Source organism: Fringilla coelebs (assembly GCF_963513975.1).
Source record: "Fringilla coelebs genome assembly, chromosome: 8".
In the NCBI taxonomy this organism is placed as follows: Eukaryota; Metazoa; Chordata; class Aves; order Passeriformes; family Fringillidae; genus Fringilla; species Fringilla coelebs.
The window spans coordinates 29,360,665-29,374,396 of record NC_140066.1 but is presented as its reverse complement, the minus strand read 5'-3'; the positions used below and the strand labels follow the sequence as shown (position 1 = coordinate 29,374,396).

The following is a 13,732-nucleotide window of genomic DNA, read 5'->3' as shown; positions in this document are numbered from 1 at the left end:
TTGGGGTTCACTGCTTGAGCTCCTTCAGCAGCCTCTGTGCACAGTCTGCACCTGGGGAGGAGCTGAGGGTTTGGAGTGCAGCTCAGATCCCAGCTGCAGCCCCCGCAGCATTCCCTGCCACTGCCCCTAGAACCCGTGCTCCTTGTCCCTCACTGCCCTCCACCAGAGCCTGACCTTTCCAGGGGACTGGGGCTGGGAGACAGGCTGCCCATAGCTCGTCCAAGGGATGCTCTTCTGGAGTACACAAGGCTCTTGCTGCCAAATATTTGTGGGAAGTGCTGCGCTTTTCTGTGATGCTGTAATTGCAGCTGGTACCTGGCTGTGCTGTCTGTAGAGTCACCAGTACAGAACCAGCTCTGGTAATGGGATTTGGGGAATAGTGGAGTGAGATGACAGGAGGATTTTAATTATGACAGATTTACCAGTTGTTTACTGTTCCTGTCATTGGTCTGAGACCTTCTGGGCGAGTTAAACGTGCTTAGAACTTTTGTGGATGTTACAGACCTGAAAAGAAGCTAAAATATATGAATAAAACAATGCAAGTGGTCCGGGCAATCCAGTGTCTCTGTATCACTTTCAGATATTACCAGGATATTTTCCCCTTATCCAAAACAGTGAGTTTCACAGCCACAGTTGCTTTGGTGTTAGAAGCAAAAATGTAACAGCCTTACATGAAAACATGTTGTGTTAGAGGGCTTAGTGTAAGGACCAGGAAGATACTGCAGGATTATTTATTTCTTTCCATTCTTTCTCTGGTCTCATAGTTTGACATGGTCTGATGGAGAGACATGAGAACAATTGATCCAAATTTAATAAAGAAGTGAATTCAGAGTTAAAGGGGCTCTGATTGATCTTAATTTATCCTTGTAATGAGCTAACTGAAATTGATAAAGGTCACTGTTACTTATGAATGAGAGTGTCCACAAAAGGCTTTGAAGTAGTTTCTGTAATCCATTTCAGATGTTAATTTGAATTAGTTTTCTGAAATGTCTGCAGGCAGAAAACCCATTATAGTCTGTGTGCAAAGGCTGCCAGCATTCAAAAATAATTCTGCCTATCTACATGCTCAGTGCCACAGCAGGTAATTATTGTAGAGAGGGATCCACTGCAGTATCCCAGTGGATACTGGCCGTGTCCCAGTGTCCAAGTCTCTCCTCTGTGGGAAACCATTGCCTCAAGCCTGCATCAGGGACCTAAGCACTCATTCTAAACCTGGTACCTTTTGCCTACCTCCTACTCCCAGTGCAGTAATTTACATTTGCTTCACCCTGGCTCTGGTGTTCGCCACCTTCACCCACAGCTGAGAGAGCGAGTCTTCAAACACTTTTTCCAGCACTTCAGCCAGAATTATTCTGTGGTTCAGCTGCTGGGTGAGACTAATGCCAGGTTCCCCAAGGAACAAATGCACCACCTGGCCAGTGAGCTCCAGCTGTCTGGCTCTGTGCCTCGAGGGCTCCTCTGCTGCCAGATCTTGCCAGTTAGTCCCAGCGTGTAATTTTTTGTTGTTGCTGTTGTTCTTATTAATGACTCAGCCAAGATTGTTTGAAAAAAGCTCTATCTCTCTTCTAAATGCAGGAAGGCTGTAAAAAAGGAGGAAAGGATGGGTGCATGGGAACTGCCCTGAGCTGTTTGTTATGTTTGCTCTCTAAATTACAGCTTGAATATCTTATGTTGTGCCTGTGCCACTCTGCCACATGGAAAAATTGAGAATATTCTGACAGGCTCCTTTCTGTGCTAGTTGAAGAAGGATGTTTGAGCATCTCTTCAAATTCAGAGCCCTGTCATAGGGTATTTAAAGGTTTGTGCTGGTCATGGGCACTAATTTGGCATCACAGATCTCTTTTGAACTTGGAGCTGCCTGGAAAACGCCTCTGCTTTTACGAGGTAGTTCTGAGGAATATGCAAAGGTGATTTTTTTTTTTTATTTTCTGTCCTGTCTGTTGCTAAGTGCACTGACTTCCCAAGAGTCTTAGTCCCTTGCTACTGAGTCATTTCCACGACAGCACTGCCATGGATCTGGGATGGCACACCATGCAAGGAGATGGCACACCAGGGTCACAGCTGAAGGGCTCTCAGAGGCACCACCAAGCCATCAGTGCTCTGACACCTGATGCCTTGCTTGTGAGCCCTGGGCAGCCCAGGCTGAGGCTGAGCCCTGCAGGGCTCTGTGTGGATGCTGGGGCAGGCTGTGCTGGCCACTCTCAGCAGTGTCCCTGTGCCAGCCCTGCCTCTCGCTGCCCAGAGCTCTCCTGGAGCACGGCTGGGCTTCTGGACATGGCTCTGGGACTGCTCTGACGACACACAGACCTTCCTCTGCATTGTCCCCAGCTCTGGAATAGATGCCACCCTCAGGGAACACGGTGCTGTGTTCTAACTCCAGCCAGGGACAGAACCTGGAGGTCACTTGGACAGGCAACAATGCAATTTTGTTTGTCAGTCTGTGTGTGCTTGTCTGCAGAGACCTCACTGCTCCACTGGGTAATGGCACTCACACAAGGAGTTTAAGTGAGAATTCAATTAAGGAAAGATTTAGAGCCATCCTCCCCTCAAGTAGATTTTTCCTTAAATAGAACTTCCTTATTCTGAGCTGCAAATAGGAGTTTCACTGCAGGCAGCTCTGAAATATGCATTTCAGCTTCTGTATTATTTAGTTCTAGGACAGGACAGTTAATTACCTCTCCAAGGCACTGGAGCTATTTAAAATATTTCCAAGGTATTCCCAACTTGTCTCCTGTCAGCTTGCCTTACGGTAGTTTTATTCATAATGTGTATTTAAATTTATGAGAAGATGCCTTCACATTTGGGTGTGTGTGTTTGTGTTGGAAAGGATCATGTGCTCTACTGTGGCAGAATTGAGTAGGAAGCAGTGCCTTCTAGAGAGTCAGGATTTATCATCTGCTTTAATTGCATTATATGTTAGAAGTTTTTTATTTTTTAAGCAACTTCAATGGGACAGAAACACTTGGGCTTTTTTTTCTCCTGATTTTGATGTATCTTAACCCAAAAGCAACATATTTACACAGTAGAGCAGTGTTTTTAATTTCTGACAGTGTAAAATGCATGTTGGGCTGGAGGTACTGCTGATTTATTTCCAGGATTAGATTTTTGATTTTCTTACATGGCTGTAATTGAAGAACAATAAGAATGACTTCTGTGATGACCCAGCTCATTTGTTTAGTTTGGAAGGTGCTTGTACTCTCAAATTTTCAAAATGTGACTTTTTGGAAAATGGGGATTTCATTATAGAATTCCAAGAATTTCTGCTTTTCAAATTAATTTATAATCACAGTGAAGATTATGTCTGTGTTTGCTGAGGCAGAAGACTGGAAAAGGCGGGGGTGGGCAGGGGGGATTTGGTATGGCCAGATTAGAGGGAGATTTTAACAGACAGTTCTATAACATATTCTGGTCCCTCTTGGAATAAGTTATGGGTGGCCTAGAGATGAGGAAAATAAAGTCTCACATCTTTGGTACAAAATCACCTGTCTTAAATGTGGACTATATAGCATTTAAGGGTTTTGGTTTCTTCAGTTGTTTTTTTTTTTTTTTTCCATTGGTGGATAACACCATAGTTCCTTATTATTTTAGTATTTTAGATTGATGAAAAAATAATACTAGTCATAAATTTAGTCCAGACACCACCAGGACAATCTTCTTTCCAGGGTTTAAGTTTAAAAATAGCATTTGATCTGAAGCTGAAAATACTTCTGAGCTGGAAAAATTAGTGACACTGTAATAAAGTTATCTGGAAACTGAGCTTCTGAGAATATGTGATCCATGTAAAGGTGTCTACATAAAAAGCTCAGTTGCTCAGAGTGGAACAAAGGATTTATGTTTCCATTGCAGGTGTCTCTAAGGAAGGAATGTGTCATTCAGCCTTTCCCATTGCTGATGGCAGACAGGTACACCAGGTGGAATTTGTTTTGCACTGCCTGCACTGGCAGCACAGCTGACCTTGAGTGCAGCTCCTGATCCCTTCAGTGCACAAAACCAGCCTGCTAAAAGGCCAGCTCTTTGTTGGGTGGGGCTTTTTTCACTTTCGATTTGTCATGGAGTGAATATGGAGCTCATGATAAAAATGAGTAGAACTGGTGTGTGGGTGTCACCAGTGTGCATAAACTGCTGACTAAATGCTCAGTTAAAAGCCATCTTCATTTCATTTGCTTGTATTAATTTTTGCTCTTAAAATTGTTCCAAGTGTTCTCAGAGGCTGAAGGCCAGAATTGCCTTCTGATTCATCTGGGATGGATGGCTGGCTGTAACAGCCCATCCTTTAAACAGAAGAAACAGACCACATCTCAGCTGCTTCTGTTCTTTGCAGGAGAGCAGACTAATTAATAACAGGAGAATGAGGTGTTAAAAGGCCTTGCTGGTATCCCTTCTGTGAATATAATGGGAAAAAGATGGACAGAAGGAGTAAGTTACTGTAGTACTACAGGGGAAAGGGAGGAATTCTCAGCTGGTGGAGCAAGCACTGATTGTTTCCATTTCTGTCTGGACTTTGAGAAGTGCACTCACTGCTCTCCCAGCCACTGCACAAAGAAATCAATTCCACATAGCAGAATTGTAGTCAAACTGGGGATTGGGGGCCAGATGGGTGGACTAAAAGGTTTGTGGAAAGCTGGCTAGACCTTCAGCCTTGAAGTGTCAGCATCCAGCTCACAGCCTGTGCCAAGCTCGATCAGGGCTTGATGCTGGAGCTGCTCTGTCCAGCATCTTCATCAGTGGCCTCAGTGGTGGGGCAGAATGTCCCCTCAGCACGGTCACAGGTGACATCAGGGGGGGAGAAGCAGCCAGGGCACTGCAGGGAGAGCAGGGCTGCCCTTCAGAGGGGCTTAAGCACTCTGGAAGAATGGGACTGTGTGATGGCAAAGGCAGGGGCAGTCTTGCACGCTGGATGGAATTGCCATTCTGGGAGCAGCTGGCCAGGTGGCATCTCTGCAGAAAAAGGCTGAGGAGGGGCAGGAACGTTAGTCAGCAGTGTGTCCTGGTGACACTGAAAGCTTGCTGCAGAGCAGAGGAAGATTTACAAGATTTGGCAGAACGTAGCTGGCAGATAGGGGAAGTGATTGCTCCTCTATGTTCGGTGCTCAGGGCTTCCTCTGGAATCGTTTCCAATTATTTTTCCAGTTTTACACTCACCCTCCTGTGCAAAAAAAAAAAACCAAACTGACAAATGAGCAACTGCAGCAGAGTGCTGATTAGGGATCTGGAGCTTGGGATCTGCATGGAAAAGCTGAAGGCACTGGCTTTGGTGGGCCTGGGGAAGAGAAGGCTAAGGGCAGGTACAATTGATGGTTTCAACCACCTGAGTGGCTCCATGTTTTCTGAATTAACCCCTTCCCACACCCTCCTTGGTGCATAGTGGAAGGGCAGAAAACAGCAGTCAAAAAGAGAAATTCCAACTAAATAAAAGGAAATCTTTTTTCACCATGCACGTGTCCAAACCCTTGATAAGATCACCCAGAAAAGTTGTGCAGTCTCTGGACATTTTCAGACTTTGAGGGAAAAACTCCCTGAGCAACTTGATCAGGATTTGGACCTTGCCCTGCTTTGGGCAGAAGCTTGAGCTAGAGACTTCCAGAGGTCACTTCCAGCTGGATTTGCTCTGTGATTCTCTTTATGGCTCTGGGAGTCTGGTGGCAGTGGACTGCTGCATGTAGGGGCTCCTGCCCTTCAGCAATTCGACCTGCATGCTGTGATCTGCCCTCAGGAGGCACAGGCTGTACTTTTTTTAGGCTGAAATCTTATCATCCTTACTCATATCTTAAGTGACAGTGCTTGTGAAAGCAAGCCCTGGCCATGAGGTAGGATCTGACATCAGAGGAGTTCCAGCATTCACGTAAGCAATGATCTCCTCCTCCATCCCCCAAGCATTGCTCTTGCTTGTCAGGGCTCTTCCTTTTCAGCTTTGTCCTCCTGGTGGGGAATGACCTGACAAATGAGTGATGGTCCATGTGAATTTCAATATTTTTGGTCTCTTGTCCCGTGTCTAAGTCCTTGGCAGATTTCTGCTTGCTGTAGCAGAAGATTTGGGCAGAATGGAATAAGGAGTTGCACTCAGAGGAGCTCTCTGTGCTCTGGGTGCTCCATGGGCCACTGAGTAACAGGAACAGCAATGAGGAGCATGAGGAATTGCAGTGTGGAACTGCCACTCAGATATGGCAGGTAACAGCAGACATGGTTCTCATTTTCTGTCCTTTGAAACACAGGTGATAAATAAATAAATAGAACAGAACCACTGATTCTGTGAGGTGTCCCTTGTGTGAGCTGCCACTGTCCTACTTCTAAAGAAAACATGCAGGTGTACAAGCCTGTTAATGTGAATTAAAAGAAGAATAAATCTTCCTTTCTTCTGGCTTAACAGCTTATATCAATTTTAATCCTACTATCAATTTTAATCCTCCCTATTTCTGCTTGTTTTATTTCCTTTACTGCTTATTTGTTAAATAACTGAGTGCAGTTGCTCCTGAGGTTTGTTACATTAACACTTTCAGTTTTCTCAGTTTACCTTAGCAAAAGAAGCAAAACAACCAAAACAAACAAACACCACCATCTCCCAACATTATTTACTCAAATGCACTTCTGGTTAACATCCTGATATGATATATTGAGTCTATTAATGAGACATGTTAAATTTATGGTTGTAAAAAACTCCTTTTGTTTGGGTTTCTGTATCACCTTGCTTTAATCCCAGTGATAAGAAATACATTCCTTAGTCTGGAGTCACATCTCATATGTAGAAATACCAGAGGTGATAAAAATTTAATGAAAGAATTTTTAATATAAGCCAGCAGGCTGAGATAAAAATTGCCTTGCAGCAAAGAAAAAAAAAGAGTTATAAAACATCTTTTGAATTCTTCCAATATGCTTATCTATCAACAGTGCTTAATACTTAAAGCAAATGTAGGACTATAAAAACCTGTAACTGCTTGAGCTGTTTCCCTTCTAGCAGATTTTTGAGCCCTGGTCTTTAGATATATTTGTGATTTATCTGAGCAATTCTAAGTTATTGAAGAGACAACTTCTTTTTTTGTTGGGCCACACTGTTCATTTGTTCTCATTTTTAATATTCCCATCAGCTGCATCTGCACTTAAATCAAACAAAAACTGTCTTGGGGATTCTAGAAACTGGTTGAAATTCAGTTTTACCTAGAAAGAGACCTTTGTGTGCTTGGGGACTAAAAAGAAGGATTTTTGCTGTACAGTTGGAGTTTACTGGGGTGTGAATGACAGAGAAGAATGCTGATGCCTTGTTTGATGACAGGATGGTGCTGGGTAGGTCTCTAAACAGGGATGTGTTACTTTAGCTCAGTCAAAAAGAAACACACCTGTCAGGCCATGCCTCAAAAAGTGTATGATATTTTTGAAGGGAGAAAAAAGGGCCATTTTCAATAATGGATGAAGTTGTGACAAGAGAAGTTTATGAACATCCCATAAATGAATTTGGTATAGGAGCTAAAGGAAAGTTAATCCCTACACCATGGCACTTGTAAATGTTCCATAGAATCAGAGAGTGGAAAGGACATTTAAGATCATCATGTCCAACTGGTCACCCAGCACATCCACCACTAAACCAATGTCCCTGAGTGCCACATCCACAGCTCTGTTAAACACCTCCAGGGTTGGTGACTCCTCCCTTCCCTTGTGCCTGACAGCCCTGTCACTGGGGAGCATTTTCCTGGCATCCAGTGGAAACCTTCCCTGGCACAGCTTGAGACCATTTCCTCTTGTCCTGTTGTCTGTAACTTGGGATGAGAGTCCAGTTCCCACCTTGCTTCAGAACCTGATCAGAGTTAGGCTGGAATTCCATCAGTTCTGTGGGGGGCTGTGGGGTGCTACAGCCTGTGCCTGCTGACAGCCAGGTGTGACACACTGGGAGCTTGCAGCCACTCCTTCCCTCTGGATGTGACACTTTTCCTCTCAGCCCCACACCTCAATTCCTTACCCAAAAGAACAGTGAACTCTTCACTTCAAAGATGACTTTAGCATTCTCTTTTCCTTCTTGCAAAGGATGTAATGTCACAGAGACACTGTTAAATTGCACAAACTCCATTTCACAGACAGGATGTGGGAGCTGCCTGCTGAGGATGGGGAGAGCCTCAGGAACCCCAAACCCTGAGCATTGCTCACACCTTGGTGGGTCATGTCACAGCCTGAGCTGACAGCCCTGTGTGATGTGTTGTACTGAAAATCCTGACACACATGATGCTGCTTTTGTTAAGGCTGAAGAAGAAGGTTTGCAATATTGACTTTTGCCTGTCGCTGTTTATGCTGTGGGCTAGAAATGTCTGCGTTTTCATGCAGGATTTGCAGAGAAAATTGGGTTTACTTCCCTGTTTTTCTTCATCTCTTTGCAGGCATAAACAGAGCCCTGCCTCACTCTGAACAATATTCAGGGCATAAGAAAAGTTTTCACTGACATTAAAGAAGACAGTGGAGGCACTGTTTAAACCACCTTCTTTCTCAAAACAATGCTGTTTTGCTCATAGAGGTGCACACTGAAAATAGTCTTCAGCATTTCTGGTCTGGTTTAACTTGCTGTAGCAAACATTCACTTGTTCAAAATACCTGTGGGAGAATCAGTAAGCTTTTTTCATGGGCAGTGCTTACAGACCTAGGCTTTATTAATGTAATGAAGACCAATTACATTAACGTAATAAAGACCAATTTTTTTGTTGTCTGACAATCATTACAGCTATTACTCATTGTGAATTAATCCCCCAGCCAGGCCTTTCATTTAGGTCTTAGCTGAATTCTTGAAAGGCGGAGTCCTCCTTGGAAAAAATTTAAGGATGTAAACATTATTCTGCCACTTACAGAATCTGGATATTTTTCTTTTCCAGGAGAACTGTTTGGCAAGTGGATCAGAGTTGCAACTAACTTGTATCAAAATTAGGAGCATTGAAAAAATCTGTGCTGAACTTCTTAAAAGCAATTAATGAAACAACAAATTATGATTTCAGTCCTGTAGTAAATAATTTAGTAACTCCCTGAAGCTGAAGGAAAAGAGATGGTAGAAAATTAGGATTCAGATTGTCAGCTGATGTAAACTGATCTCTCCACTAACCTAATCTCTTTCAAAAAGAAAGGGTTTTTTTGTAGTATCAGGAAGAAAAATCAGCTATAACTAGCAGAGGATCTGGCCCAAAGTTATTTATTGTAAAGATCTGTTAAATACCAGTCTCTGATGTATTAAAAGTACGTCTTTAGGCTTAGCATGCTTTCCTTCTGAAAGAAAAACCATTTGCTTAACCAACAAGATGCCAATAAAAAATAGAATTACAGAGAAGTTAATTAATGAGATAATTCTAATACATCCTGTTTTGTTTCTTGGCAACAGAAAGCGTGTGACAGTCAATTGTCTGCCAAATATTTTATCTTCATGTTATCCATTTGTGATCCGTTGCCTGGCGCCTGAATTAAAGCCAAGTCAGGGGAGAGCAATCAGTATCAGCAAGTTTCCAAGCTGCCTTGGATCCTGGAAAAGCAGAGGGAGCTTACATGTTTTTGTGGCTTTACAAAGACTTAGCTTAGCTCAGGGAATGGCAAATTAAGTAAATCTTGAAATGACATGTAATGGGAGGCTGCCATTTGAATCTAGAAACTGTTCAAAGCTCGGTGCATCCCAACTGGAATATCTGTATTTCTGACAAGCACAGATTGAAATCCCAGCAGAATTGACTCAGTCTCCTTCCTTCCTGCGTGGATATGTTGGGGAGTGTGCAGTTTACCCCTTCTCTTTGCCTTCTGATAATGACTGGGAGGACAGGGATGCCTGGGCTTTTTCACCAGGGCTGTCGCTGCCTCCATGTGTGACCTCGGAAAATAACTTGGCGTCTGTAGGGGTGGAATTTTTAAAACGAGCTGCCTAAAATTAGACGTCTAAAAATAAACAGCTTGTGTTCATGCAGATGTGAAGCCTTGTTTCAGATTATTTTGCTGGAAAAAATTAGCTCCTGTGTTTGTTTACCTGTAAAACTGAGCGGTGTTGAGGGACATGATAAAATATTGTAGAATCTTTGTGCAGAAGAATCGTGTAGAGAAATTATTTTCCTTCTTTTTCCAGAGGATATAAATATTTTGGCCTCAACCTAATCAAATCAAAACAAAAGCTCTTTTGCAAGCATTTCTTCATACAGTGCTGGAATAGAGGATGGAGCTCACTACTTCAGAGTGTCGATTAATAAAAAGCAGGGATGTATTCCAAAAGGAATTAGATAAAACAATGTGGAAAATAGGTGCATTAGTAGCTATTAAACTCTGATCTGGAGGCAGTCTAAAGCTAAATCAGCATTTTGCTGCAATGAGAGAGAGAATCTAGAAGGATCTCTGGGTATTTGCCCTGGTTCTAAAGCTGTTTCCCTTAAGCACTTCCTGTTGCAGGTTTTAGATCTTTGTTTATGCCTTAACGAATTAAAATACAAGTTAATTAATGGTTTTAAAACATCGAGACCATCAAATGAAATGGATATGCAAGAATTTCAAATGATGGCTGAAGGGGGAGGGAGGGTCTTTCCCTAAGTACAGAGATTCAGTGTTCTGCCGTTGGCCCAAATCTCTCTCATAATGAATTTATCTACAGGCTGCTGCACTGGATTCTGGAGATGTCTGGTGTGAGTAGCTCTGGGTTAATATAGGCTTCCTTTTAAAACCCTGTGACAGTTTACAAAATGCTCTGGGATACCCCAGGATGAAAGGTACATAAATGCATGTAAAATGCTATAATTAGGATGCAATTAGAAATGCACAAGAAAGGAGTGTTTGCTTGGCTGCACTTTATATGTCTGTAAAGTTTCTATTTTCTGGAGCACAGGAGACATGGCATAATACTTGTTCTAAGCAGTTACACTTGAAAATAATTGCTGTGTGCCAGCTCTGAGGAAGTTATTGTAAATTTGTTTCTGCTGCAAGGCAGAGACAGTAAAACTGATGCAATAATTTCAAAGAATGGGGCAAAAAATCTGGAGGAATCACCCCTGGAAACTGTAAATGAAAAGAATTAACAGCAATCAGGAGTGTCAGCCCGTGTTGTGAGGAAAACTATTTGCTGAAATAGTGAGGAAGAGTCTGCTTGTAATTTTGCTCCTGTGGTGTGGTGGTTGTGGCACTGTCCCTTTTGAGCCAGCTCTGGTGAAAGGCTGTGGCACCCACGGGGACTGTGCAGGGCATTTCCCAGTGTATGGGACTTGAAGGGAGAACACATAAGAAGATCAACTGTGAGGGAACAGGGTAAGTTCATTTCCTTTGGTAGGAGCATATTGGTATCCTTTAAAGCCTGAAGTTTTTGGGTTTTTTTTTTAATAAATAATTTTCTTCAAACATGAGGTGTGATGGCTAGACCTTTGGGTTGGGATTCATGAGACCTTGATTCAGTTTCTAAGCTGGGCACATAGATTTGTTGTCCTGGAAAGATCACTCAGTTTGCCCAGTGTTTTCCTCCTCTGTGGTATGGAAAGAATATCTCAACAGGGATAAAATCTTCCAGGCTGAGCTGAGATGGTCCAATGTCATCTAGGAAGAAATTCTTTTGAAACTTGAAGGAAAAGCTGTGATGCCTTGCCTGTCCCCACTGGATGCCATGAGGGTGTGCTGATTCATGGATCCCTGGTTTTCTGAAGTGGCTGATAACATTTTTGATTAGTAGGTTTTCTGCTAGTAGGTAGTTTGTGGGAGCTTCTGTTTGGGTTATGTGAAGACTGCAGGGAGAAAAAAGGGTGATTAAAAAAAGGAAAATTGTACAAATGAACCTTTAAATTCGAGAAATGTCAGTCAGATTGTTGGTTTGTGTGGTGGAGTTGTAGAGAACACTGCTGTCTTTTTGTTTTTCTGGCAACAGGGTAGCTCTGTGTATCCCTTGCAGCACAGGGATTGATTACTTCAGTCACTTTGTAGGAATTACAATAAGCCTGAGAACTGTGTAGGATGGAATAAGCTAAATCCAATGAAATTGCTGCAGAACTAACAGCCAGAAAGTCTCAGCTGAGCTTTAATAGCCAACAAAAACATCTCTGCTGAGCATAATACACTGCACTATTTCCAAGTCTTGTCACTTGGCAAGATTTATATGGCTTTTTTTTTTTTTTGCATGAGAACAACATACAGTGTTTATGGCAGCACACTGGCAGATTTCAAATACTCTGAAATTCCTGGAGACTGGACCTTCAGCTTTAGGAAACAGGAGGTGCTGAGCTGGGACTCAGAACTTGAACAAGGAGAAGTGATGGCGGTGTACAAAGCTGCAAGGTATGATTGGTTAACTGAACGTAAATGAAAGTGAAAATGCAATAATCTGTGTTACAGAGGGGATGCTTTGTACATAAACAGCCAAATAGATGACTTGTAGTTATAGCTGCCTTGAATATGATGTCTAATGTTGTAGGTACTAATAATACCCAGGTACTGAGGGTGTGATGACTTGTACAAAATGGAGATGTGAATTGAATCATTCTCATCTTCCTTCTTCACCTCTTCACCTAAACAAAAAATAATAAATGTGGTTTACAGAAGAAAGCACACTGGTGAACTTGAGGAACTTGTCTCCTTATTTCTGAGCCAATGGAGCTCCTTTTCACCAGTTTATCTGGGACAGAAACACAGCATGCAGTTGTATCTAGGAGCAGAGTAAATAAAATAAATAAATTTTAGTGGTCAGCACTTCTTGGGAATATAGTACTTTAATTTTTTGTCTGTGGAACAAGAATAATTGTATCTGCTTAACACGTCAGAGGATTAGTAATGGTAATTAAAGTGTGGAGTGCTTTGATTATTAAAAAGAAGAATGGGGATGGAAAGAAAGCAGTGTTTCTGATGAGTTATTCATTTTCAGTCAGGCATGTTAAAGTCCAAATGGAGTAAACACCCTGTCCTGCTCTCCACTTAATTTGGCAGCAAATAAAATTTATAAAACCGCAGGAGAACAATGTCAGCCTGAGAATAAAGGTAGAGAGACCAGGTTCTGTGCCTGTGTTTACATTTGTCTGTGCATCTGAATGACTGTATTTTTAGCAAGTGGCTGAGATGACAATTCATTGTGGGAAAAATGAAGTCAGGAGTCCAGGAAATTCAGGATTTAGCGTCTGAAGGAGGGAATAAAAGTACCTGGCCAAAATTTGGTCGTGTTTAGCAGTTCCCAACCAAGAAGCCAAAAGTTTTTATGTGTTTCTGGCATCTTTTCATTCATGTTTAGAGGAGAAGAGGTAATTTTTTTGTCATCTGAAGTGAAATCTCAGTGATAAAATGGGATTCTTTTTTCAGCAGCATCTATCAGTCCTTAATAATATACAGGGGAGAGTAAGTGTGTTCTAGAGAGGGCCTCAGGTTGCAAGTCGTCAGTTTCTGCACCTTGTGCTTGGCTGCTTTTCAGTCAGATTTCCTTGAATTAGGGTTAAACAACTTTTCTTTCAGTTTTCCCTCTCTCCTCCTTCCAGGGGAACAGATCTTCAAGGTTCTAACCATTAGTATGGGTACAGGGGAGAAGGAGTGAGAGAGGAGAATGTGCAGCTCAGGAGGTGAGAGCAGAAATTCAGAAAGACTCTGAAGCAGTTAAAGGAGACAGCTTAAGGGTTCTAGGGATGATTTAATGGACATGGAAAGGAACTGGGAAAGCAGACAAATGGAAAGGAACTGGAAGTAATTCTGGGGATGGTATTGCCAAGAGGACGTTACAAGGAGGTAGGGCAAACCCGATGGTGCCGAGGATGTTGGACGCAAATCAATCAGAACAAAAAGA

At 42.5% G+C, this 13,732-nt stretch overlaps 1 protein-coding gene across 2 annotated transcripts in view; it reads left to right on the top strand.

Annotated features, from left to right (window-relative positions):
* Positions 1–13,732, top strand: part of ABLIM1 (actin binding LIM protein 1) — a 192,337-nt gene that overhangs the window by 32,607 nt on the left and 145,998 nt on the right. The window contains exon 1 of one of the 2 annotated variants that reach the window (XR_014616345.1): positions 12,229–12,246. The exons of the other annotated variant lie outside the window; for it this stretch is intronic. The gene's annotated coding sequence lies outside the window, so the exon portion shown is untranslated. Of the gene's footprint in view, positions 1–12,228; positions 12,247–13,732 lie in introns of those variants that run through there. 2 annotated transcript variants of the gene reach the window in all.